The sequence below is a fragment of the Ambystoma mexicanum genome, chromosome 1p (genome assembly GCF_040938575.1).
Source record: "Ambystoma mexicanum isolate Mex_15411 chromosome 1p, UKY_AmexF1_1, whole genome shotgun sequence".
NCBI classification, from domain to species: Eukaryota; Metazoa; Chordata; class Amphibia; order Caudata; family Ambystomatidae; genus Ambystoma; species Ambystoma mexicanum.
The window spans coordinates 1,040,595,830-1,040,621,643 of record NC_090921.1 but is presented as its reverse complement, the minus strand read 5'-3'; the positions used below and the strand labels follow the sequence as shown (position 1 = coordinate 1,040,621,643).

At 55.3% G+C, this 25,814-nt stretch overlaps 1 protein-coding gene across 1 annotated transcript in view; it reads left to right on the top strand.

The window, feature by feature from the left end:
* The window catches only part of LDHD (lactate dehydrogenase D), a 320,897-nt gene that overhangs the window by 253,765 nt on the left and 41,318 nt on the right, over positions 1-25,814 (top strand). The window lies entirely within an intron of this gene.

Genomic DNA, 25,814 nt, shown 5'->3' with positions numbered 1-25,814 from the left:
GCTTGGTTTGAAAACCTGGGCACAATCATTGGTTCATGCACTGAAAGGGAGGCGGCATGCTTTATCATGTATGATGGACTACAGTGACACATCATAACACGGTTAAGGCGGGACGTGTCTCAGGTTTTACTTTCCACTGAATGCCTTACCGATGGGTACCGAGTGCAGCATATCATGCACTGCTAGGCACCGGAATAGCCACAAACAACTAAGCCACAAGTCTATTCAGCCAAATTTCTCTTTCAAAACAAGCCTTTTACCCCTTGCGACAATCACTGGATGGGAGTGTGACATGCAAGACTATAGTGTAAAACCAGCCTGTTGAAGAGATGGGGCCACATGTTGGGACTTGGATTACTGTCTGATGGTTGAGGCCATACACAATGGTGGGTGTTCTAATACTCACCCCTTGCTAACTGTAGCACTAAAGCCCTTGCTTTGAGAAAGAAAGATTTATTTTCAACCTTGCTAAACGCCCCAGTTATCATTTATTTAAAACTTTCATATATTGCAAAAACTCCTAATCTCAAAGTATTGGAGAACTGTGCAACAATATAAATTATATGAGAACACAGTTCTATTAAATTTAAGCCAATCTATATAAGCCCGCTTGACTTGATGGACAATAAAATGAGACCCAGTATGGAAACTGTAAAAGTATAATGCCATTTTTATGGAGAAAAGAATTAAAAATAGGCAAAACATATTTTGTTTTGTTTTTGCCCAACTCTGTAGTCTCTGCTTTACCTACGAAGGAAGAATGAAAGGATGATTTAGTACTAGAAGGATTTGGTGGTTAAACACAGATCAATTCCACCAATGCAACACGGGCAATTCTGCCTACTGAACTATCATATCAATGTTTCCGGTAGGTCTTTGCCCACGATTACCATTGGAGGGATGCTGCACATTTGCTTTGAGGACGAGACCCAACGCCCCTTTCATAAGTGATTCATTAACGCAGCCTCTGAAAGAGCAGAAATGGGATCTTTCCCTGCATCTTATTTACTCTCTCTCTAAGGATACATCTGCACCCATATTTCAATTGGATCAAACAGACAAACAATATCATAGAGCTCAAGAAAAAAATAATTTCAACAACTAATGCTCAACTCACACCAGCAGCACCTGAAAATTGATAAGGCATGCTGTGGCAAGGTGCCAGTCCCTTTGTCCTGGGACTGCTACACTGATCTCCTCAGGACCCTCCCTTTGGGTGCCCCAAGCTTCTGAATGTCTACGCTGCCAATTTATACGCATACACAGGGTTTACAGATCCAGACTCGCTTCTTTGGACCCACAGCAACATTTTGTGAAGCTCCTGAAGGTGCAGATTCACTTAAAAGCACCAGTGAAGCCAAATACAAAACCCCTCATATCCCCACAAGCACTTACAAATTTAGAAGCAGTATGCAAACAGTGTAGGTAGGCAGACGATAATCCCTGCCACTCCAAAAAGTGAAGAGAAATTCAAAATGGCCTGCAGCTGGCCCCCTGAAACACCACTGGACACATGGCCCAATCAGGGGATAGGCCAAACTTTGGAAGTTGGAAAGAAAGTCTCAGAATGAGATTTATTGAAGGATGAGGGCAGAGTTTTGAACAGACATGAATTAGTCTGCCGTTTAAGAAGTTAGAGTTGAACAAGGAGAGGAAGTTTGATTTAAGGACCAAAAGAGTGTGATGTAAAGCAGCAACACAAGGAAACCACCTGCGAGACAGAGATACTAGGAATAACCAGTGGGCAGAAGAATTGAAAGCAGTAATACAAGAAGGAGGGAATTCTAGAACCGAAACAGAAGTGGATTTTGTTGGAAAAAAGGCTTCAAGAGATGAGAGCTTGTAGAGAGATTTTGTTGAAGGGATAGAAGTAGAAACTAGAGCACCTAAATGCCTGAGAAAGAATATTAAAGATACTAAAGGTGAAGATCCCATCGAGGACAAAGAAAGCTATTAGGACAGAATTACATTTTTGGTGGTTCTGCAGTATTATTTATGTGACCCCCCTACTGTTTTACCATTTTCACTCCTTTATTTTGGGGGGTTTCTAATTTATGTTGGGTGGTCAGAGGGACTCCTGCTAAAATCCCACTGCCACTACATCTCTTTTTTTGGACTCCTTAAGAGTATTTGCTCCATGCCCACCTATAAGGCTACCAATCCCACGGGTGCTATGTTAGCACCCCATTTGTGCCACCGGGTGATTGTATCACCCCACATTGGTTTTAAGTGGCATGCTGGTTGCAGCAACTATTTCGTTTTGGCTTGACCATAGGTGCAGGCTTTGTGTTATTTCCTATGGGGCACTTTTTCAACAATGGAATTCCTACAAGTGACACCATGAAGTACTTACCTGAAATGTGACATTTTTCTAGGGTCCCTGGATTTCTCCACCTAGCACTGGAATTTTACATACTCATTCTGATTTATTAGGTTTTTCAAATGCATGTATTGCACACTTGCCAGTTTTGTGTTGTTACCTTTTTCCTCTTAGGAGTGTAATATGCCCTTTTAGGCCTAGAGACGGTCTAGTTAAAATGTATCCTGGCCATTGTTTTCCCATGTTTCCTACAACTATCATCACTATTGTGTGCATACATTTTATGAACAATAATTTTTAACTAGAATGTAGCAGGAACTCTTGAGTTCTGTTTGGATTCTTGGATCCTGATCACAATGGTATTTAGTGTTTTATTGTTTAGGGGACTGCTCTGTACTTGCATGTGAAAGTCTATATGTATAATGTCTGCCACCAGGTATGGGGTTTACATTTTAGGGACTAGAGTAATTGCTTATCTGCCGATTTACAGCCCGATTCATGGAATTAATGTGCGCTGAAATTGCAGCGCAAGCCTGCGAAAACGTGTGAAAATCGCAGCAAAACCCGCGCACATCGATTCATGGAAGTCCGTGCGCGAGTAAAATCTGGGATGTGCGCTGAAAATCTGCGTGACGCACGCCAGCACACAGGTCATCTAATGGCGTGCGCTACGGCCACAGCGAAATCGCACATAGCGCGGCGCACATAACAAAAGTAGGCGTAACATGGGGCGTGACACGGAGAATGGGGAACAACGCGTGAAAATGTGGGCGTCACGGGGGAAGTACAGGAGGCAAGTGCGCGGAACGCCCACACGCTCGCCTACAACACGTATTCATGGAATCGAAAAGGGTAAACCAGCGCACGGGCGAAGATGCGCACAGGCCTAAACACGTCCGCCACACGAAGGCAGGCGGTAGCGTCCCTGCGCATGCAAAAAATGTGCACCAAAATATGCGCTAACAAAAAGCACGTATATACAGCTCTGATGATTGTCCCATACTGTGGCCCTCTAGGACAAATGACATGCAAAGGGATACGCGACAAACCCGGGCATCCGCTGTGTCAAAAATAGCGTGTGCGTGTATTTCGGGGGTGCGCGGGAAGTTTCACACGCGATTGGCCTTGGGCGAGCGGGGTGCGTGTAAATCTGGGGTTCGCGGGAAGTTTCACATGCGATAGGCCCTGTGCGAGTGGGGTGCGTGTATTCCTGGGGTTCGCGGGAAGTTTCACACGCGATTGGCCTTGGGCGAGCGGGGTACGTGTATTTCTGGGGTTCGTGGGAAGTTTCACACGCGATTGGCCTTGGGCGAGCGGGGTGCGTGTAAATCTGGGGTTCGCGGGAAGTTTCACATGCGATAGGCCCTGTGCGAGTGGGGTGCGTGTATTCCTGGGGTTCGCGGGAAGTTTCACACGCGATTGGCCTTGGGCGAGCGGGGTACGTGTATTTCTGGGGTTCGTGGGAAGTTTCACACGCGATTGGCCTTGGGCGAGTGGGGTGCGTGTATTCCTGGGGTTCGCGTGAAGTTGCACACGTGATTGGCCTGGGTACATGTAAATCTGAGGTTCGCGGGAAGTCTCACATGCGATAGGCCCTGTGCGAGTGGGGTGCGTGTATTCCTGGGGTTCGCATGAAGTTTCACACGCACCCCCAGCAGTGCAGGGCACCTGCCAGCAGGCCCCCACTCATGTCCCCTTGCACCCCCACCCCCCAGCAGTGCAGGGCACCTGCCAGAAGGCCCCCACTCATGTCCCCTTGCACCCCCACCCCCCAGCACTGAGGGGCACCTGCCAGCAGGCCCCCACTCATGTCCCACTCATATCCCCTTGCACCCCCACCCCCCAGCAGTGCAGGGCACCTGCCAGCAGGCCCCCACTCATGTCCCCTTGCACCCCCACCCCCCAGCGGTGCAGGGCACCTGCCAGCAGGCCCCCACTCATGTCCCACTCATGTCACCTTGCACAACCCACCCCCCAGCAGTGAAATGGCGATCTCATGACACAAACCAAAAGTCAACTATGTACATCAACACATGTCCGCCACACGAAGGCAGGCGGTAGCGTCCCTGCTCATTAAAAAAATGTGCGCTAACCAAAAGCACGTATATATAGCTCTGATGAATGTCCCATACTGTGGCCCTCTAGGACAAATGACGTGCAAAGGGGTACGCGACAAACACGGACACCCGCTGTGTCAAAAATAGCGTATATTTCAGGGGTGCGCAGGAAGTTTCACACGCGATTGGGCCTGGGCGAGCGGGGTACGTGTATTTCAGGGGCTCGCGGGAAGTTTCACACACGATAGGCCCTGTGCGAGTGGGGTGCATGTATTCCTGGGGTTCGTGGGAAGTTTTACACGCAATTGGGCCTGGGCAAGCGGGGTACGTGTATTTCAGGGGCTCGCTGGAAGTTTTACACGCGATTGGGCATGGGCCAGCGGGGTACGTGTATTACTGGGGTGGGCGGGGAAGTACAGGAGGCAAATGCGCGGAACGCCCACATGCACGCACCAAAAAAGACACGCTAATCCGGAAAAACGTACGCCAGCAGGAAGCAGGCGTACGTGGACCCGCGCAGCATAAAAGTGCACGCAAACAACAAGCAAGCTCAGACGCCAGGATGAACATACCATTCCTAGCAGCAGTGGTCGTGGGATACCGCAGGAGGATGAGGAGGATAGTCGGGCCCAGAATTTTCACACCCAGAATCGGCCTTTTTGGGATGCCTGATGACCAGGTGTATGGGAGGTACAGGTTTCCACCTCACATAATACTCGACCTGGTCAGTGAGTGGGAGGATGACCTCACATCACCCACCCTCTGCTCCCAAGCACTCAGCCCCCTGGAGAAGGTCCTCAATGTACTGCACTTTTTGGCCACCGGATCATTGCAGCGGACAAGTGCCATAGTGGGGGCGGGGGTGTCACAGGCCACGCAGTCACGCTGCCTACACCAGGTCTTGGCCATCATGACTGCACGCCTATCAGTCCGCAGGCATATATAACTGCCCAGAACACCTGCAGAAAGGCAGGCTGCCGTCCAGGATTTCTATTGGGTGGCATAATTCCCCAAAGTCCTAGGTGCCATTGATTGCACCCATGTGGCTCTACGTCCCCCCAGGGCATCAGAGCACATCTATAGAAACCGCAAGCACTGGCATTCCATCAATGTGCAGGTAGTATGTGATGCCAAGGGAATCATCACCACAGTATATGCCAACTATCCAGGGTCCACCCACGACAGTTTAATTTACAGAATGTCAACCCTAAACCGGGACCTAGAAGCTGGGCGGCATGGCGATACATGGCTCCTTGGTGAGTATAAATTCCACAGCACATGCATGCATGCCAGATACTGAGTAATGTCACAACCCTACTAATGATACCCATCACCACCTCCCCAGGGGACAGTGCCTACCCTCTGAGCACCCACATGATAACGCCAATTCGGAACCCCACCACGCCACCCGAGGTAAGATACAACACAGCCCATATTGCAACCCGGGGCATAGTGGAGCGCACATTCAAAGTGCTCAAGTCACGCTTTCGCTCCCTTGACCGTTCTGGCGGGCAGCTGTTAAACGCTCCCCCAGTAGTGTGCAGGATCATAGTGGCAACATGTGTCCTGCACAACGTTGCAACACGCAGGGCCTGCCGGTGGACATGGTGGTATCCCCAACCACATGCACGCCCGCTGCGCATGGGAGAGGAAAGGGCACGGGGTGAGGCAGCCCGAACGCAGCTGGTGGCTAATTACTTCACTTAGAATCACACCCCTGTGGAGTGCACACAGCCCTGCCACATACCAGCTGACAATCGATGATGACATAAGGGACAGTCAACTGTCACAACCATACCAGCCTGAGATTGGTCACCTGGAAGTGTCACAATGTGTGCATCCCTACCTACAGAAACACCACCAATGCTGTGTCATCAAAAGACACATATGCTGCTAAATGCATTACCCCCTTGCAAAATACAACATGAGAACAGTGCCATGTCACCCAACCCCTCCCCAGCACCGCCACCCAACACACCATGGCATGTCATGCTATGTGAGAGCAAACAAAGCAATCCCGAAAACCTGACACAAGTGTCACAAAGTACAGTGTCCCTAATGGAAACTGGCCACACACAATATGCTCACAGTAATGTTGAACAACCAACACACATGACCAAATACTTACCAACAATACAATGCAGCTACACAAGCTCAAACATAACTAAAACATGACAGTACTAAGTTAAAGTAGTCGTAGTCTTACAACCTGAATATGCCACCACATCGCCCCCTTCCAACTGTAGTGTTGCAGGCTTCAAAACTTGTCTGTGTACTGCGTACAACATGAACTCCATCTCCAAAGTAGACGGCCTTGTGAAGACTTGAGGAATGAACCTGCAAATGTAGAGGGAGACATGGAAGCAGAAGCATACATAATTACAACATGCAGTGTACAATACAACAATATACACAAGGAATGTCTACACAGTATTGACTACAGACTGCCCACACAGCTCATGGGAGCCCAACCTCACTGTGTACATCACTGTCACTTGGTCACACCCTTTGCAAGCCCATGGAAATGGGAAGCAGGAGGGGTGTGTGTCTCACGAACCCAAGCATCGAACCCAAACTCAGGACAAGCCTGCATGTGCCAGGCCGGAATACATTGGATGCCCACGGGAGCCACACAAGGCAACACACTGTCAAAAAATAATAAAAAATAAAAAAAATCAGAAATCAAAAATGGCCATGTGGGGGCTGGGGGGTAGGCCACCCAGGAGGTCCGAGGACAGGGTGCGCACCAACAGCCGCCTGTGTGGATGTTGGGGAAATAAAACACCTCCATGGGCTCATGGCCTGCACGGCTATGCCAATGTGGGAGAACTGCTGCTGTCGCTCTGAACACCCTCTGCTGCTGCCACAGGAGGTGGTGGTGCTATGGGAGGCAGCCCACGCAAAGCCCTGGTATGGTCCTCCATGGCAGCAAGCATGCGGGTGTGGAAGGTCTCGTTCTGGAGGATTCAAATGCGGAGATCCCCATGCAGCACCTGACGTGATGCCCGGATCTCCTCCCGAGTTGCCTGCATCTCAGCTGAGAGCGAACGTGTGAGCCGCTCCAGCTGCTGTTCTGTCCTCAAGTTAGTGGAAGTCTCAAGGTCAACAAGAGTCTCCCTGAGGTGATGGAATTCTACCCTCAGGGCTTCCCTGTGGCCCTGGGACTTCATTGATATTGATTGGCGTAGAGTCTCCAGTGCCGCCCGTCTGTCCCTGTTGGACGCCAACATGTCCTCCCTGTGTGATTGGCAAATGGAGTCTGTTGCCTGCTGTAGTTGTTCCATCTGCCTTTCAGGGGGGACAATGGAAGTGGCCACCCTCTCCATTGCTTGAGCCATCATCTCAACTGATGCTGCCTGTTGGGTTGCCATACCGTACATGGATTGTTCCCATACGGTATTGCCTGGTGGCGTACGGCCACCAAGTCGGCGGGCACCACACCTGTTTGGGGCCAGGCAATCTGCGCCTTGCTGTGCCGGCACTGCCTGAGGCTGCAGGACTGCATTCCCCCTCTGATCTGCTGGCCCAGGAACAGGATCAGATGTTGTGGAGTGTGACCCTGCACCCGTAACCGCCAAAGGCTGACTAACCAACACTGACATCCCCATAGAGGGTTCTACCCCTGGTGCAGGTGGGTTGGACAGAACAGAACCCCTTCCAGGAACACTTACCTGCGACGCCACATAGGTCTCATCATCCGAATCAGCACCTGAATAGAGGTCTGGGGAGGTGCACCCAGAGACACCCCTTGACAGAATCGTCTGCAGCAAGAGTGGGTTCTCACCCACCACCACACCACGTCCCCCACTGGTGGCCGGTTGTGCCTCAGGTTCCTCCTGGGTCTGCACCATCTCCTCAATCTCAACAGCATCAAGTGCGTCATCCCCTGCAAAAACATGAAAGACAAAAATTGGAAACAGGCATTAGCACCATAGCCCACAAATAGGCCTGACAAGCTACAGAACCAGTACATGATTTACACATGTCCCACATGACTATAACCCTCCCATGCATGCACTGTCACAGAGTTGGAAGGAGAGGCAAAAGTCAGACACTGATGACACCAAGATGGAAGAGCAACACATTTGCTGCATGCTGGGTAGCACTGCCATCACACATTGGCCTGTGAGTGGCATGTCCTATACACATAAATGACACATGCCATCACACAGATGGCATGTACCATAGCCATGGTACATTCCACAAGTACATCCATATGTCAGTGAATGAGTACTGTCACCCATCCATGTGAGATGGACATGAAGAGATGAAAAATGCAACATAGTGTGAAAAGATACGCCATGTGCCACACACTGCAACACATCCAGTGTACAAAAATACAGTGATTGCAGGGCCATGTACACATCAATGGTTGTGCACTTCAACATGACAGGAAACAACTAGCATGTTCCACATTCAAACAGGCCCAAAAACATCATGTGATCAGGACAATACTCATTCAGCCTGAATGGTCAAATCATTCAAATACCAAGGTGACACATGTGGGCCAATGTGGGGTTCTTCAATGACAGAAGCATGTCACATATGTCACAATAGGGCTGAGGAATGTGTTGCAAAAGTGGGAGAATTGAAACAATCAGCCTGAAAGAACACTGAAAAATACAAACAATGTTGTTGCATGATGCCACCTCAAGAGCAACTGCCATAATGTTGCGCTAAATTACTACTGTGGGCAGAAGGGATAGTGTCACACCCAAATTCAAGGCCGCAGAATGTTTTGGATGAAGCACATGGGTGACCCATACTACTCAGTCACACACACCCACACCTGCCACTCAATCAGAACCCGTCACCCAAACAACATACACATTCATTACACACACAAGCATGGGCACTCACCGGACAATGTGTCATAATCGGGTAGTTCTCCCACACCTCGGATCTGTTCCTCTATGACGAAGGTCCCAGCAACAAACTCATGTTCAGTGAGTTTGTTGTCCTCTTGTGGAGACCCACCGCCAGTCACCAGAGTAGCGGCATGACTTGAGGCCAGCTTGTTCTTTGCTCTGCGTTTCAGGTCGTTCCACCACTTGTAGCAATCATCAGCTGAGCACCTCACAAATCCAAGGGCACTTATGTGGTTGGCGATGGTCTGCCAGTGTGCCTTACGTTGACCAGATGTGTTCTTGGACCCTGCAGTCACCACCATTCTGTGGCTATGTGCCAACACATAGCTCACAAGTGCATCAAGTTCCGAATCATTGAAGCAAGGCTTCCTTGAGGTACCAGAGTGTGTAGCCATGCTGGGGTCTCAGCCTGTCGTGACAGAGCACCCTTCTTCCTCTTTTTAGAAGGTGGAGCGGAGCCAGAGTGGCTAACGCCGCTCTGGTCAGTAGGGGCAGAATCACCAGTGGACTGGGTTGTTGGAGTGTGTGAATGCACATTGACCATAGGACTTGGTGCAGGCATTGTCTGAAGTGTGATGTTGGCGGGGGGAACATCAGTATGATGGACCAGGACAGACACTGTCCCAGCTGGGAGAGTCAGAGCTGGGGCGGATGGAGCTGCAGCTGCCCCTGCAGCCTCACCGCCGTGCATACTTGGGGCAGCAGATGACATAGCTGCCCCAGATCCACGTGGCTTGGTGACATCTTGCACCGCCACACGTGGCTTAGACTTGCTGACCTGGAAGTCAGCCAGGGAGTCATCCTGTGCCAGGTCAGGTGCCACAATGGGCTGGTCCAACAAGGGCTGAGCTGGGATGGTCTCAGCCACATTTCCCTCAACCATGGGGGGGGCATGGGTGTCCCTGAATGGTCCTCCACACATGGGGGCATAGGGGCACCCTGCAAATTCCGGCCACCTTTGCCTCCCTTACCGCTTGGTCGCCTCCCAACCATGGCACTGATGTTGTTGTGCGTATGGGAGGAGCAGTAAACTATTGCCTGGGCAATTGGAGGTCAAAGGGGTAGGGTACTAGATGGAATTCGTACCCTAGTGTTCTAACAAGGCTGTCTGTGACCCCTGGGGGAAGATGACGGGTCACGCAACGCACAGGCAGCCCAAAAATAAACGTGCACGCAACCCCTCGTAGACCACGTGCGTGGAAAAATGAACTCGCACGACGCTGTGGCACCCAGAAACATAAAAATAAGCGTACGCGTGATACACGCAGCCTACAATGACCTCTGGAGGGGTACGCGACACACGCGACAAGCACAGTTGCTAAGTACGTGCGGAACTCACCGTCTGCCTGGAAAAAGAACGTGAAAAATACGTGCGTGTGCGCGTTGGCAACACCCCCGCCAAAAAAAGAATTGTATGCTGTCTGAGGAGACGGGACAAAAGGAGAAGTGAACACTGTTTGAGGAAACGGGCCCAAAAAAAGTAGAAAAATAAAAGCTCTCAGGTAACAGAGAGTACGAACTTGAAACACTGTGAAGTAATCGCGTGTGAACCGACAAGAAGTACAGAATCCACCCACTCGCTCTCCACAAAAAGCACGTACAAGGAAATGGCGTCCTACATGTACCTTTTAAACCGGCCCACACGTACACGTCACTTACGCGTGTACGTGCCCTTTCCTCCAATTACACGTGCTGACACTCGGACGTTCAGCTTTTCCACGTGTGCTCTGTCATCACGTGCAATGAGGGAAACACCCGCGCGCGTCACGTCACAGACACGCTTACGCGCTAAGGGTCTTTGGTCCAATGAAATCACATACGTGCGCTGACGCGCTAAGAGCCTTTCCTCGAATTACACGCTGACGTGCAAGATTTTCACGTGCCAAATCACTCCGTATCAAGCTGGCCACGCATTCACACACGGAACACCACGCTCCTGCCCAGAAGGCCGAATTACTACCCCGCAGAGCCCCGAGCACGCTCCCACCTGCCATCTGCTGCTGCCTGATTGCCTGCTGCCCACGTGCCCTGCCATTTGCTGCCTGCACGTCAGCCAGGGGTGCTATTGCTGTGACCACCCCTGCTGGAACCGAAGACTCTCGACTGGGATTCCATCGCTCCACAGCCCAGTCCCAGGACCCAGTTGCCCACCCACTCCTGCCTCTGGGGTTGCCATGTCCAGCACTACACCATCTGGTGGCACTGGCAACCCCCAGCCAGAGAGGCAGAGGGCCACCAGCTTCACTGCCACCGAAGTTGGTGTCCTGGTGGAGCAAGTCCTGGGGCAGTACGATGCCCTTTTCGGAAGGTTGCGCGCCGACAAGGAAGGACAGACCAGGATCTGGACGGACATCGTGACTGCCATCAACGCGGAGGGGGCGGCAGTCCGCGAATTCCATCATGTCAAGAAGCGCTGGGAGGACTTCAGGTCCAGGATCCTCAACAAGGCCCGGCGCCTCTTGAAGGCAGCGGATGCTAAGGGGTGCCGGGGCCACCTGTCGGAAGACCAAATGAGGGTCCTGGAACGCGTATGTCCAGCACTCCACGTCCAGGTCCTTGAGAGGCACACCCGTCTGGAGTTGAGCGGTAAGTGTACATGCATACTGATTGGAAGCTGTATGTGTGGTGGTGTGCCAGTAGTGTGCAGTTGCACATGTGGTTTTGTAGGCCATGTATGGATGTGTATGTACAGGGCCGTGAGGCTGACCCATGCGGGTCCTTTCATGTGTGAGACACATGGATGGTGTTTTTGTGGGTGAGCATGCAGGCCAAATGCAGATGTGTGAGCACACATGTTTGAATGACTGTGTATGTCAGTTGTCAAGGTTGTGGTGTCACACATGGATGTTGGTTCCAGCTGCATGTATCTGCACTGTGTACATGTGCATGTATGTGTATCTGACAAGTGTGCAACTGTCATGCAACATGAATGCATGTGAGACTGATATGTAGAAGACTGATTGCCAGATGTGACATGGCTGCCGATCACATCACTGCGACACTTGGTGGAGGTGTACACATGCATGTAAGTGTGGTGGCGTGTGTGCATGTCCAGTGCACTCCCTGTGTCTCATGTGATGTCTGGCTCACCTTTTTTTTTTTAAATATATTTATTATTTTCCGTATCACAAGTTACAGGAACATCATCAGTCGTGACTGAAAAGCATATCATAAATGACCGGAAGAAATAAACACCCAACTCCCCGCTCCCCTCCCCCCTCAGTCCCCCCACCAAGACCACGGTGAGAACAAAGTTCCTCGAGTTCTAACAAACGTGCCGGTCGGTAACGCCATCTGGTTCCTTCTCAGGTGGCTCAGGATGAAGCAAAGGTACTGTTAGGGCCACCCAACGTTGTAGCTCGTCGCTAGAGTCCAATCTTTGCACCTGAATCGCCGTCTCCCATGCTGCCGTTTCAGCCTTGGTCCATTTTAAAAGGTTGCCTCGCCATAAGGATATAGGCGGGCCTCTGGGGCTTTTCCAGCTCATGGCTATGCGCCTTTTGGCCGTGATGTATATGAGGTCTTTGAGTTTATTTAGTGGTTTGTTCTTCCTGCTGCGCTTAAACCTGCCCAGGATACATGCCGAGGGGTCTTCCACCTCAATGTCAATGTCCGCTCCGGCCACTCTTTCCTTTACTCGTACCCAGAACTCTCTGAGCACTGGGCAGCCCCAAAACATGTGTGTCACACCGACCTTGGGTTCGCTGCATTTGGGGCAAAGTTGGGTGCCAGAGCCGGTGAATCTAGATATAGCTTCTGGGGTGAGGTACGCTCTGTTGATTATATACAGTTGGATGAGCTGAAAGCAGGCATTACGGGAGATTTTTTTGTGGTAATGGATAATGTCCCCCCAATCAGAGTCTTCGAAAACAAGGCCTAACTCAGCCTCCAATTTGTTCCGGCTTTTCAGGTCATCATCGGTAGAGCCCTGCAGTAGGGCTTCGTAGATACGAGAGGTCTCATGCCCGCCTTCAGCGGCGTTCAGGATCATTTCGATGCATACATTTTCCTCTATTTGGTCAGTAGCCTCAGGCCACCTACCACTGAAGGCCTGTGTGACCGCTCTATGCAGTAGAAATTGCCCGGTGGGGAGACAAGTGGCGTCGCAGACGTCGGGGAAGGCAATGAGTTCCTGTTCTTGAAACAAGTCTCCCAGCGTGGCCACACCAAAGGGCTCCCATAGTGTACGAGTCTCAAGGCGCCCCCAAGGTTGGTTAAACATGAGTGCTGCGATAGGGATCTGTGGGGAGTACGGGTCTTTAGGCCCTACCAGCTTACAGGCCTTTTCCCAGAAGCGTGTCCCAAGCTTGGCGAGGTAAGGGCAGTGTTCAAGGGTGCCCCTTCTAGTCCAGAGCAGGTCCCTGAGTAGTAGCTGGGGGAGGGCTGGCTGAAGAAGGTGCGTGTCTATTGTGTCCTTGTCAGCCATCCACTGCACAACATGTCTCAATTGACCAGCGAGAAAATATAGTTCGAAGTTTGGGATCTTCAGTCCGCCCTTCTAGTACGGCCTCTGGAGGGTCTCTAGTGCCACCCTGTGTCTGCCACTCCCCCAAAGGAAGCCCCTGCAAAGTTTATGGAGGTCCCTGAAGAACGAGGGAGGGATGTAGTAGGGAACGTTGGTGAAGGTATATAGTAAGCGAGGGAGGGCTACCATTTTGAGGAGGCCCGCCCTTCCTGCCATTGAAAGCGGGAGCCGGCCCCAAAAGTCCATGGACTTAGAAAGCGAGTCCTTGGCCCTAACGGTGTTAAGGATATGTTCTGTAGCGGGGTGCCTGTGTATAGTTATCCCTAAATATTTGAAGGAGGTTGCTTGCCATTCCAGATCAAAGGGAGGGAGAGACCCGTAACATTCACTGTGTAGTGCAGCTAGGGGGAAGAGGCAGGATTTACTCTTGTTGATTTGGATCCCGGTGTGCTTGTGAAAGCAGTCCAGAGTTTCCAGAATATAAGGTAGCAGGTGTTCGGGGTCCTGAAAGTACAAGAGGGTGTCATCGGCGTACATGGAGACAAGGTGAGTGGCTGCGTTAATATGAATGCCTCCATCCCCGTATTCCTGTCTCAGGTACGCCGCTACAGGCTCTGCAGCGATGATGTAGAGCATGGGGGACAGGGGACAACCTTGTCGGGTGCCCCTGCACAGGGGCCACTTTTCAGAGTAAGTTCTATTGGTGTGTACCCTTGCGGTGGGGTTAGCATAGACTAACTGTGTCCATTTCAGAAATACAGGATTTATCCCCATTTTAGCCATAGTAGCATACAACCAGTCCCACCTCACGGAATCGAAAGCTTTGGTGGCGTCCAGTGACGCCACTGCGAGCTTCTGTGGGCTCCCCTCTGTACTATAAATAACATGATGTAACCTGTGCAGATTTTCAGTAATGGAACTTCTGGGGACGTAACGAGTCTGATCTTGGTGGATCAACAAAGGGATCACTCTGTGTAGTCTATTGGCAAGCAGTGCCGTGAGGATCTTGCAGTCTGCATTCAACATAGAGAGGGGCCTATACGAGCCGCACTCGTCTCCATCCTTCCCTGGCTTGAGCAGGGGTATTATCACGGCCTCACTCAGGGAGTCCGGGAGGGAGCCACACTCAAAGGCCTCGTTATAGACCTTGGTCAATATGGGGGCAAGTGTATCCTCATAAGTCTTATAAAACTCCCCGGGGAGGCCGTCAGAGCCCGGGGTCTTCCCAGCAGGCAGCAATCTGATTACCATCTTCACCTCGTCAGGGGTAATAGGTTCGTCAAGGGCCTCAGCCATGTGCGAGTCCAGTGTGGGCAGGTTAATGACTTCGAGAGCGTCCTCGATCTGTGTGTCAGAAGGGAGCGGGGTTTCGGAGTACAGGTTACGATAGAAGTCGGAGAAGACCGAGTTTATTTCCTGTTGGGTATGCACGGCAGTGCCGTCAGGTGTGATTATGTGGCAAATGGGTGGTCTGCGGGTTTCCCTTTTATAAAGCCACGCTAAGAGCTTTCCCGGTTTGTCCCCCAGGGCGTGGATTCTTTCTGTGTGTTTGGCGTGACTTAATTTGCCCAGGGATTCCCAATGGGTTAGGCAAGTTTGTTTAAGTTCGGTGATCCTACGTAAATAATCAGGGGATGAGTCAGCCTTCGATTCCAGGACCTTCAAGTCACTCTCAGCTTGCTCCAACAGGGTTGTGATGGATCTCTGGGCACCCCCAATCGCAGCAATCATTTCCCCCCTCATAACTACTTTATATGCCTCCCAGGTGGTGCTCATGTATTTGACGCTATTGAGGTTAAGTTGCCAATATTCTTCTGAGCTATCCCTAATGTGTTCTCTGAAGACAGTGTCGAGAAGGGCTTCTGCTCTCAGTCTCCATGTGGGTATAGGGGGCCTAGGCGGGAACACCTCCCAAGTAATCAGCAGGGGGGAGTGGTCCGACAGCACTGGTGGCAAATAATGTGCATCACCAAATGCAGATTTATGTGTTTGGCTAAGAAATATGTAATCCAGCCTGGTGTGCACGGCGTGCGGCGGGGATTAAAAGGAATACTCTCGTTTCTCAGAGTGCTGATCTCTCCAGATATCACAGAGTTGAAGCTGTTGGACCAACTTGGACAGGATTTTGTCCGGGGGGGAGGGGCGGTCGTGTTTAGTGTTGGATCTGTCCCGTGTACGGTCGAGGGTGCAATTATTATCCCCTCCCCAAATTATGATTCTGTTCATATAAGGGGTGAGCCGTGAATAGAGAGAGTGGAAAAAAACAGTTGCGTCATGGTTGGGTGCGTAGGTGCTAATTAGACCAAGCTCTCTGCCTTCAATAGAGCCACATACCACGACCATCCTCCCCTCATTGTCTAATTTGGAGCTAGTAAGCTTAAAGGGGACCGAAGGGGCAATCCATATTAAGACCCCCCTGGCATAGGAGGAGTAAGCGGAGCCTACCAGGGTGCCTCGCCAGGACCTGGACAGGGCTTCGAGCTTCTTAGCTGTCAAGTGGGTCTCCTGTAGCAGGGCGATTCCGACCTTGCATCTCTTAAGGTAGGATTGAACACGTCTTTGTTTAACAAAACTATTCAGGCCTCTAACATTCCAAGTGACGATCTTGACTGTGTCATCCATTGGTGCTGTGTGGGCAGACGGTTGAGGCGATCTGAACTTGAGGTCCGGCTGTTCCAGCATTGCGTATAAAGAGTTCCCGTGGTCTTGGTAATTTTAGTTTGTGGTACCCAACTATAACAGTAAATCCTTGTGTCCCCTCCCCCCTCCATGACACTAACATCCCGTTTCCCACCCCAGTAACTGTAAACTCCCCAAACTTTGAACAGGTCCAGCGCGGTTTCTCCCGTTATGACAGTCCCGTTTCCGCTCCGTTGGACCATTCATTGGTCTTCGGGTGCCCTACAGGCGGGTAGAACTACCCAGAAAAAAAAGAGAAACTTCAGGGGTCAGAAGAGTGAACGAACTATCCTCGGTGTAGCTCGCTTAAGGAATCAATCTTTCTGCATTCAGAGTTTAGCCGCGTTGTTCCCATGTGTGTGTGGAGCATGACTCCACCCGTGGTCAGTTTGGTGCAGCCTGGCGCGGTCTGCGTCCTTTTACTTCGATGTCTGGAAGCTGTTTCCCATCCATCCATCCATTCGCAGGCCTCCTCGGGGTTGTCGAAAAGGAGCGTTCTGTTGTTGTGAATCACTTTTAATTTTGCCAGGTACAAGAGCATGTAGCGTAATCCAGCATTTTTGAGTCTGGCTTTGGAGTAGATAAATTGTGCTCTTTTCATTTGGACCTGAAATGTGTAGTCAGGGTAAATGGCTATTTTTGCAGAACCCCTTTGAATTTGGCCACCGGATCTGGAAAGAGCTAGGATGGTCTCCCTGTCCTTGTAGTTGAGCACTGTGGCAATTAGTGGCCGGGGTGGAGCACCGGGGGGGGGGGGGGGCGCCTTGCAAGGGATCGATGGGCTCTCTCGATTGTGAAGCCTTGTGTGAGTTTCCCAGCCCCTATTTCCTGTAGAAGGAGATTCTCTACGTAGTCTGTCGGTGCCCTCCGGCAGGCCTAAAAGTCTAATATTGTTTCGGCGCGTCCGCCCTTCTGCCTCCTCGGCTCTATCTTCGAGGTTCTTCATCCTTTGCTGCAGTTCATAAACGTCCTTAAGGAGCTGTGTTTTGGCAGCCGTGTTTTCCCGGACCTGTGTTTCAAGTGCGTCAGTCCTGTCTGCAATGGTCCGTACATCCTGACGCAGTAGGCCCAGATCGATGGCCACAGCGTCTATTTTATTTTCCATTGTTGTCTCTAATGCCTTGATGGCTTCGATGAGTTGGGAATTGTTCGGTTCGTCTGCCACAGCAGAGGGGTCGGGTAGCGCTTCAGCAGTGCTTATTGGCAGTGGTTGGACCAGCAAGCCCCCCGGCAGTGTATGTCTCCATGGTGGTCTGGCGCTGTTTAGATCTCGCCCCTTTTGAGGACATATCTGAGGGGGCACAGTGAGCTTAGGCGTGCTCAGGGTGTGTTGCGTATGCCTTGTTTGTGGGCCACTGAGGCGGCTTACTTAACGGGCCGCGGCGTAGCTGCTCCCGCAGTGGTGCAGTGCCAGAGCTCGAGCCCCGTGGGTGTGTTCTGCCGGGGAATGGAATCGAGGTGAAAGTCTTTTATGTCGGTTTATTCATTGTGCCCTTCCTGAGAGGCAGGCTTATAAACTGGCCAATAGTTGTGTATGCCCATGCCTGAGGGGCTGTTAGCATTGGGGTTTATGTCCAGCACACGGGCAGCAGGTCCCCTTTCAGAGGGTTGGGCTGAATTCGCCTTGGTGATGGGCCCAGCGGGAAGTCCTCATGTGCGTGTATATTCCGAGTGCACAGTAATGTTCCCCCTCGCTGGGCTGCAGTCTAGGCCCTGCGTTCTGGTGACTCCAGGTGGGGTGCTCGCCAGCAACACTGGGGAGATGAGAGAAGGAAATCCCCCCCGGGTGTGCCCCCAAACACCGCGTATCATCGCGGCGGGGCTTCACTTGAGTAAGCTCGCGGGTGCGCTCCTGCGTTCCACTAACCTCACTGATCCAACATTGCTCGGGACCGAGTCAGCACACCACGATGCAGCCTGGTACCGCGGCGCGGCAGCACCGCTCTGTTCGTCATCTTTGGGGCCTGCAGCGGAGCACCTCCTACCCGGCAGGGCCGCTCCACGCCGCAGGCAGCCAGTGCACACGAGCGTTCCGCCACAGACAGCCCGGCGCGCAGCCTGCACTCCTCTCCTGGTCTCGGGGCACGCCAGGGGCCCCCGTCTGCTCCGCCGTCCCCAGGGGCTCGATCGGCAGCTTTCCTCACTTGCGCGCCGTGTTACGCAAGGTCACGTACAACGGGCGCCATTTCCAGCTCGACGTTTCGCGTCCCCGCTGCCCGGGAATTACACTGCAGCGAAAGTGTGGACAGCCCCAGGAATCACTGTAGGTGGTCAGGGCTAATGCAGGCACATGTAGAGACGCTTTGGGATGATTTAGAAGCTTAAAAAGTCGAAATGGCAGCAAATCGTGGACACATCTAGCGGAGCTCCACAAGGACCCTTCTTCTTCACATGGCGGTTAGCCACGCCTACGTCTGGCTCACCTTTGCCTGCTCATGCTGTTGTGTGTGTATGGATGGTGCTGGCTGTTGCGATATGGCTGTGGAATAGCTCATGTGTGTGATTTGAAATGACATGTGTGTTGGGGATTGTGATGCCATGTCTGAAATTTGACAATGACACTTGTGTTTAACTGTCACGTGTGTTTGAGTCCATTGTACAGTGCCCTGATGCCTGTGTCCTATCTCTCCCTGTCTGCAGCGTCGACTGATGAAGAGGGCGGAGAGGGTGCTATGGAGCACAGCGGCAGGGATCGCACCACCAGCCGGAGACGCAAGGCCCGGCTCCCCTCCCAGGTTGTCATCTCGTCGGGGAGTGAGGAGTCCGGTGCCGCGTCCCAGGTCGCAGCTGCCGAGGGGAGGTCCAAGAGGCAGAGGTCGGGGTTGGACTCCTCGGCAGCAGAAGGGGCAGCTGAGACCCCACAGGGCCCGACGGAGGAAGATGGCACGGAGTCATCCAGGTTGGTGGGGGGTTTGGTGGAGGAGGAGGCCGCAAAGGACAGAGACAGGGTCTGGAGGTGGGGATTCCACTGGTGCTAGTGGTGCATTGCAGTGCAGGGACAGGAGGCAGCACAGGCTGTCGTGGAGGTGCCTGTGTGTAATCCTGTGACTGCATTATCCTGCACCAGCAGGGATACCTACGTCCAGACCCGTTTTCAGGCAGGGGATGAGCTTACGACAACTGGCCTTCCTCTGCCTGCGGACGTGGCTATCCGGGACCGGGTTGAGCCTGTCCTGGGTGGTGTGGCGTTGCGTCAACGGGCCATGCGAGGCGAAATGCAGTCTTTTCATGGGGAGACTGCATGTCGTCTCGAATGGCTCGTTGACCACGTCGACCTACTGGGACAGGTCACCAGGGCCGGATTCCTCTGTTTGCTGGGCCTTGTTCCGACCCCCTCCACTACTGAACCCCCTATGCGCCAGTCGTACTCCGTGCAATCTTCCCACCCATGTGTCACCTGGGTGCCCTGTGAAGCTGCCTCTCACCCTGCGGCCAGGCTGGTGGAGGACACATCCCTGCCACAGTCGGGAGTCGGACGTCCAGCAGGGGTGGCAACCTCAACAACTGCACCCCAGCCGGAGGAGGATGTGCAGGCAGCAAGAGCCAGGGCACGGGCAGAGGCACAGCAGCAGCAACAAGGTGGGAGCCATGATGGCTTGGGGCCTTTGTCATCGGAGGGGCAGGCATCGGCCAGAGGGCAGGAGGACCCAGGACGGGAAGTGTCTTCCGTGTGGCAGCGGTTAGGCCATGCCATAGATGCGGAGCGGCAGCGGGCAGAAGAGGCACGGCTCACGATGGTCAGGGCGGAGAACTCCATGCTGAGGGCCCTGACGCGAGCCGAGTGCCTCGAGGGAATTCGCAGGGAGTTGGAGGTGAACATGTCGTCGTCCCTGCAAACCCTCTGGGCCATGGAAGAGGACCGCCTCCGGGACATTGAGCAGGAGTTCGATGATGCCCTGGCCCGGGACATCCAAAAGTGAGCCGTCGGACTAGCCCGCTGCCCTTGTAAATAGTTAGATAGTGTTAGGTTTCCTTTGGTTTTTTCTTTATTTTGGTTGCGCTTGGACTATGCACCACGTTTCTGTATATAGTTTTTCATTAGGTAGTATTTTTGATAGGTTGCATTTCTTCAGTTGGGATCATGGACCCTGGATTGTTCATCTGTATATAGTTCACTATTGGATTCATCTCCTTTTTTTGGATTTCCCCATGGAGCAATGGTTTTCACTTTTGTTTTTCCCTTGGATTTGCTTTGTTGGACTGTGACTTTGGACACCTTTCCTTTGGATTATGATTTCTTGTTTTTCATTATTTTAAGGACATGCAGCTTTTCTTTTTTTATTCCCATTGTTGTTTGTTTGATTTTAATTCCATTCATGTTGCGTTTAATAAATTATTTTCTTCATACTTGGATGTGTGGTATTATCTCATTGGTTTCATGCATGTCATGATATGGGTTTTCACATTCGCTTGCAACCATTGTGTGTGTGTGACGGACATGTGTTCATTTACATACTTGCCATTGGAGTTGTATCATGTAATTGGCTTTTCTATGTGGGTGGATGCAATACTTGGTTGGGTCTTTGGGCTGGGAAGGCTGGCCATAAGGGCCATGATTGAGGATCGTCATGACCTGTGGGCAGGGGGACATGAGTGGTACATGAGTGGGACATGAGTGGGGGCCAGCTGGCAGGTGCCCCTGACTGCTGGGGGGTGGGGGTGCTGGGAGACATGTGTGGGGGCCTGCTGGCAGGTGCCCCAGCACTGCTGGGGGGTGGGGGTGCTGGGGGACATGTGTGGGGGCCTGTTGGCAAGGGTCCCTGACTGCTGGGGGACATGTGTGGGACATGAGTGGGGGCCTGCCGGCAGGTGCCCCGCACTGCTGGGAGGCTGGGGGTGCTAGGGGACATGAGTGGGCACCTGCTGGCAGGTGCCCTGCACTGCTGGGGGGTGGGGGTGCAAGGGGACATGAGTGGGGGCCTGCTGGCAGGTGCCCCGCACTGCTGGGGGGTGGGAGTACAAGGGGACATGAGTGGGGGCCTGCTGGCAGGTGCCCCTGACTGCTGGGGGGTGGGGGTGCTGGGGGACATGTGTGGGACATGAGTGGGGGCCTACTGGCAGGTGCCCTGACTGCTGGGGTGCTGGGGGACATGTGTGGGGGCCTGCTGGCAGGGGTCCCTGACTGCTGGGGGGTGGGGGTGCTGGGGGATATGTGTGGGACATGAGTGGGGGCCTGCCGGCAGGTGCCCCGCACTGCTGGGGGGGGTGGGGGTGCAAGGGGACATGAGTGGGCGCCTGCTGGCAGGTGCCCTGCACTGCTGGGGGGTGGGGGTGCTGGGGGGCATGTGTGGGGGCCTGCTGGCAGGTGCCCCTGACTGCTGGGGGGTGGGGGTGCGAGGGGACATGAGTGGGACATGAGTGGGACATGAGAGGGACATGAGTGGGGGCCTGCTGGCAGGTGCCCTGCACTGCTGGGGGGGTGTGGGTGCAAGGGGACATGTGTGGGGGCCTGCTGGCAGGTGCCCCGCACTGCTGGGGGTGGGGGTGCAAGGGGACATGTGTGGGGGCCTGCTGCCAGGTGCCCCGCACTGCTGGGGGGTGGGGGTGCAAGGGGACATGAGTGGGGGCCTGCTGGCAGGTGCCCCTCAGTGCTGTGGGTGCAAGGGGACATGAGTGGGACATGTGTGGGGGCCTGCTGGCAGGTGCCCCTGACTGCTGGGGGGTGAGGGTGCTGGGGGACATGTGTGGGACATGAGTGGGGGCCTGCTGGCAGGTGCCCCTGACTGCTGGGGGGTGGGGGACATGTGGGGGCCTACTGGCAGGTGCCCTGACTGCTGGGGCGTGGGAGTGTGGGGGGCATGTGTGGGGGCCTGCTGGCAGGTGCCCCGCACTGCTGGGGGTGGGGGTGCAAGGGGAGATGAGTGGGGGCCTGCTGGCAGGTGCCCCTGACTGCTGAGGGGTAGGGGTGCTGGGGGACATGTGTGGGGGCCTGCTGGCAGGTGCCCTGCACTGCTGGGGGGTGGGGGTGCTGGGGGACATGTGTGTGGGCCTGCTGGCAGGTGCCCCGCACTGCTGGGGGGTGGGGGTGCAAGGGGACATGAGTGGGACATGTGTGGGGGCCTGCTGGCAGGTGCTCCCGACTGCTGGGGTGTGGCTGTGCTGGGGGACATGTGTAGGACATGAGTGGGGGCCTGCTGGCAGGTGCCCCTGACTGCTGGGGGGGGTGGGGGTTCAAGGGGACATGTGTGGGGGCCTGCTGGCAGGTGCCCCGCACTGCTGGGGGTGTAAGGGGACATGAGTGAGACATGAGAGGGACATGAGTGGGGGCCTGCTGGCAGGTGCCCTGTGCTGCTGGGGCGTGGGGGTGCAAGGGGACATGAGTGGGGACCTGCTGGCAGGTGCCCCGCACTGCTGGGGGGTGGGGGTGCAAGGGGACAGGAGTGGGACATGTGTGGGGGCCTGCTGGCAGGTGCCCCGCACTGCTGGGGGGTGGGGGTGCAAGGGGACATGAGTGGGAGCCTGCTGGCAGGTGCCCCTGACTGCTGGGGGGTGGGGGTGCTGGGGAACATGTGTGGGACATGAGTGGGGGCCTGCCGGCAGGTGCCCCTCACTGCTGGGGGGGTTGTGGGTGCAAGGGGACATGAGTGGGACATGTGTGGGGGCCTGCTGGCAGGTGCCCCGCACTGCTGGGGGGTGGGGGTGCAAGGGGACATGAGTGGGACATGAGTGGGGGCCTGCTGGCAGGTGCCCTGCACTGCTGGGGGGTGGGGGTGCAAGGGGACATGAGTGGGGGCCTGCTGGCAGGTGCCCCGCACTGCTGGGAGGTGCCCCGCACTGCTGGGGTGTGGGGGTGCAAGGGGACATGTGTGGGGGGCCTGCTGGCAGGTGCCCCGCACTGCTGGGGGGTGGGGTGCAAGGGGACATGAGTGGGACATGAGGGACATGAGTGGGGGCCTGCTGGCAGGTGCCCTGCACTGCTGGGGGGGTGGGGGTGCAAGGGGACATGAGTGGGGGCCTGCTGGCAGGTGCCCCTCAGTGCTGAGGGTGCAAGGGGACATGAGTGGGACATGTGTGGGGGCCTGCTGGCAGGTGCCCCGCACTGCTGGGGGTGAGGGTACAAGGGGACATGAATGGGGCATGGTGGGGGCCTGCTGGCAGGTGCCCCTGACTGCTGGGGGGTGGGGGTGTAAGGGGACATGAGTGAGACATGAGTGGGGGCCTGCTGGCAGGTGCCCTGCACTGCTGGGGGGTGGGGGTGCAAGGGGGCATGAGTGGGGACCTGCTGGCAGGTGCCCCGCACTGCTGGGGGTAGGGGTGCAAGGGGACATGTGTGGGGGCCTGCTGGCAGGTGCCCCGCACTGCTGGTGGGTGGGGGTGCAAGGGGACATGAGTGGGGGCCTGCTGGCAGGTGCCCTGCACTGCTAGGGGGTGGCGGTGCAAGGGGACATGAGTGGGGGCCTGCTGGCAGGTGCCCCACACTGCTGGGGGTGGGGGTACAAGGGGACATGAATGGGACATGTTTGGGGGCCTGCTGGCAGGTGCCCCTGACTGCTGGGGGGTGGGGGTGTTGGGGGACATGTGTGGGACATGAGTGGGGGCCTGCCGGCAAGTGCCCCGCACTGCTGGGGGTGTGGGGGTGCAAGGGGACATGAGTGGCCGCCTGCTGGCAGGTGCCCTGCACTGCTGGGGGTGCAAGGGGACATGAGTGGAGGCCTGCTGGCAGGTGCCCCTGACTGCTGGAGGGTGAGGGTGCTGGGGGGCATGTGTGGGGGCCTGCTGGCAGGTGCCCCGCACTGTTGGGGGGTGGGGGTGCAAGGGGACATGAGTGGGGGCCTGCTAGCAGGTGCCCCTGACTGCTGAGGGGTGGGGGTGCTGGGGGACATGTGTGGGGGCCTGCTGGCAGGTGCCCCACACTACTGGGGGGTGGGGATGCAAGGGGACATGAGTGGGACATGTGTGGGGGCCTGCTGGCAGGTGCCCCTGACTGCTGGGGGGGTGGGGGTGCTGGGGGACATGTGTGGGACATGAGTGGGGGCCTGCTGGCAGGTGCCCCATACTGCTGGGGGGTGGGGGTGCAAGGGGACATGAGTGGGGGCCTGCTGGCAGGTGCCCTGCACTGCTCGGGGGTGGGGGTTCAAGGGGACATGAGTGGGGGCCTGCTGGCAGGTGCCCCTGACTGCTGGGGGGGGGTGGGGGCGCTGGGGGACATGTGTGGGGGCCTGCTGGCAGGTGCCCCTGACTGCTGGGGGGGGGTGGGGGTGCTGGGGGACATGTGTGGGGGCCTGCTGGCAGGTGCCCTGCACTGCTGGGGGTGGGGGTGCTGGGGGACATGTGTGGGGGCCTGCTGGCAGGTGCCCTGTACTGCTGGGGGGTGGGGGTGCAAGGGGACATGAGTGGGACATGTGTGGGGGCCTGCTGGCAGGTGCCCCTGACTGCTGGGGGGTGGGGGTGCTGGGGGACATGTGTGGGACATGAGTGGGGGCCTGCTGGCAGGTGCCCCACACTGCTGGGGGGTGGGGGTGCAAGGGGACATGAGTGGGGGCCTGCTGGCAGGTGCCCTGTGCTGCTGGGGCGTGGGGGTGCAAGGGGACATGAGTGGGGACCTGCTGGCAGGTGCCCCGCACTGCTGGGGGGTGGGGGTGCAAGGGGACAGGAGTGGGACATGTGTGGGGGCCTGCTGGCAGGTGCCCCGCACTGCTGGGGGGTGGGGGTGCAAGGGGACATGAGTGGGAGCCTGCTGGCAGGTGCCCTGCACTGCTGGGGGGTGGGGGTGCAAGGGAACATGAGTGGGGGCCTGCTGGCAGGTGCCCCTCAGTGCTGGGGGTGCAAGGGGACATGAGTGGGACATGTGTGGGGGCCTGCTGGCAGGTGCCCCGCACTGCTGGGGGTGGGGGTACAAGGGGGCATGAATGGGGCATGTGTGGGGGCCTGCTGGCAGGTGCCCCTGACTGCTGGGGGGTGGGGGTGCTGGGGAACATGTGTGGGACATGAGTGGGGGCCTGCCGGCAGGTGCCCCTCACTGCTGGGGGGGTTGTGGGTGCAAGGGGACATGAGTGGGACATGTGTGGGGGCCTGCTGGCAGGTGCCCCGCACTGCTGGGGGGTGGGGGTGCAAGGGGACATGAGTGGGACATGAGAGGGACATGAGTGGGGGCCTGCTGGCAGGTGCCCTGCACTGCTGGGGGGTGGGGGTGCAAGGGGACATGAGTGGGGGCCTGCTGGCAGGTGCCCCGCACTGCTGGGAGGTGCCCCGCACTGCTGGGGTGTGGGGGTGCAAGGGGACATGTGTGGGGGGCCTGCTGGCAGGTGCCCCGCACTGCTGGGGGGTGGGGTGCAAGGGGACATGAGTGGGACATGAGGGACATGAGTGGGGGCCTGCTGGCAGGTGCCCTGCACTGCTGGGGGTGTGGGGGTGCAAGGGGACATGAGTGGGGGCCTGCTGGCAGGTGCCCCTCAGTGCTGAGGGTGCAAGGGGACATGAGTGGG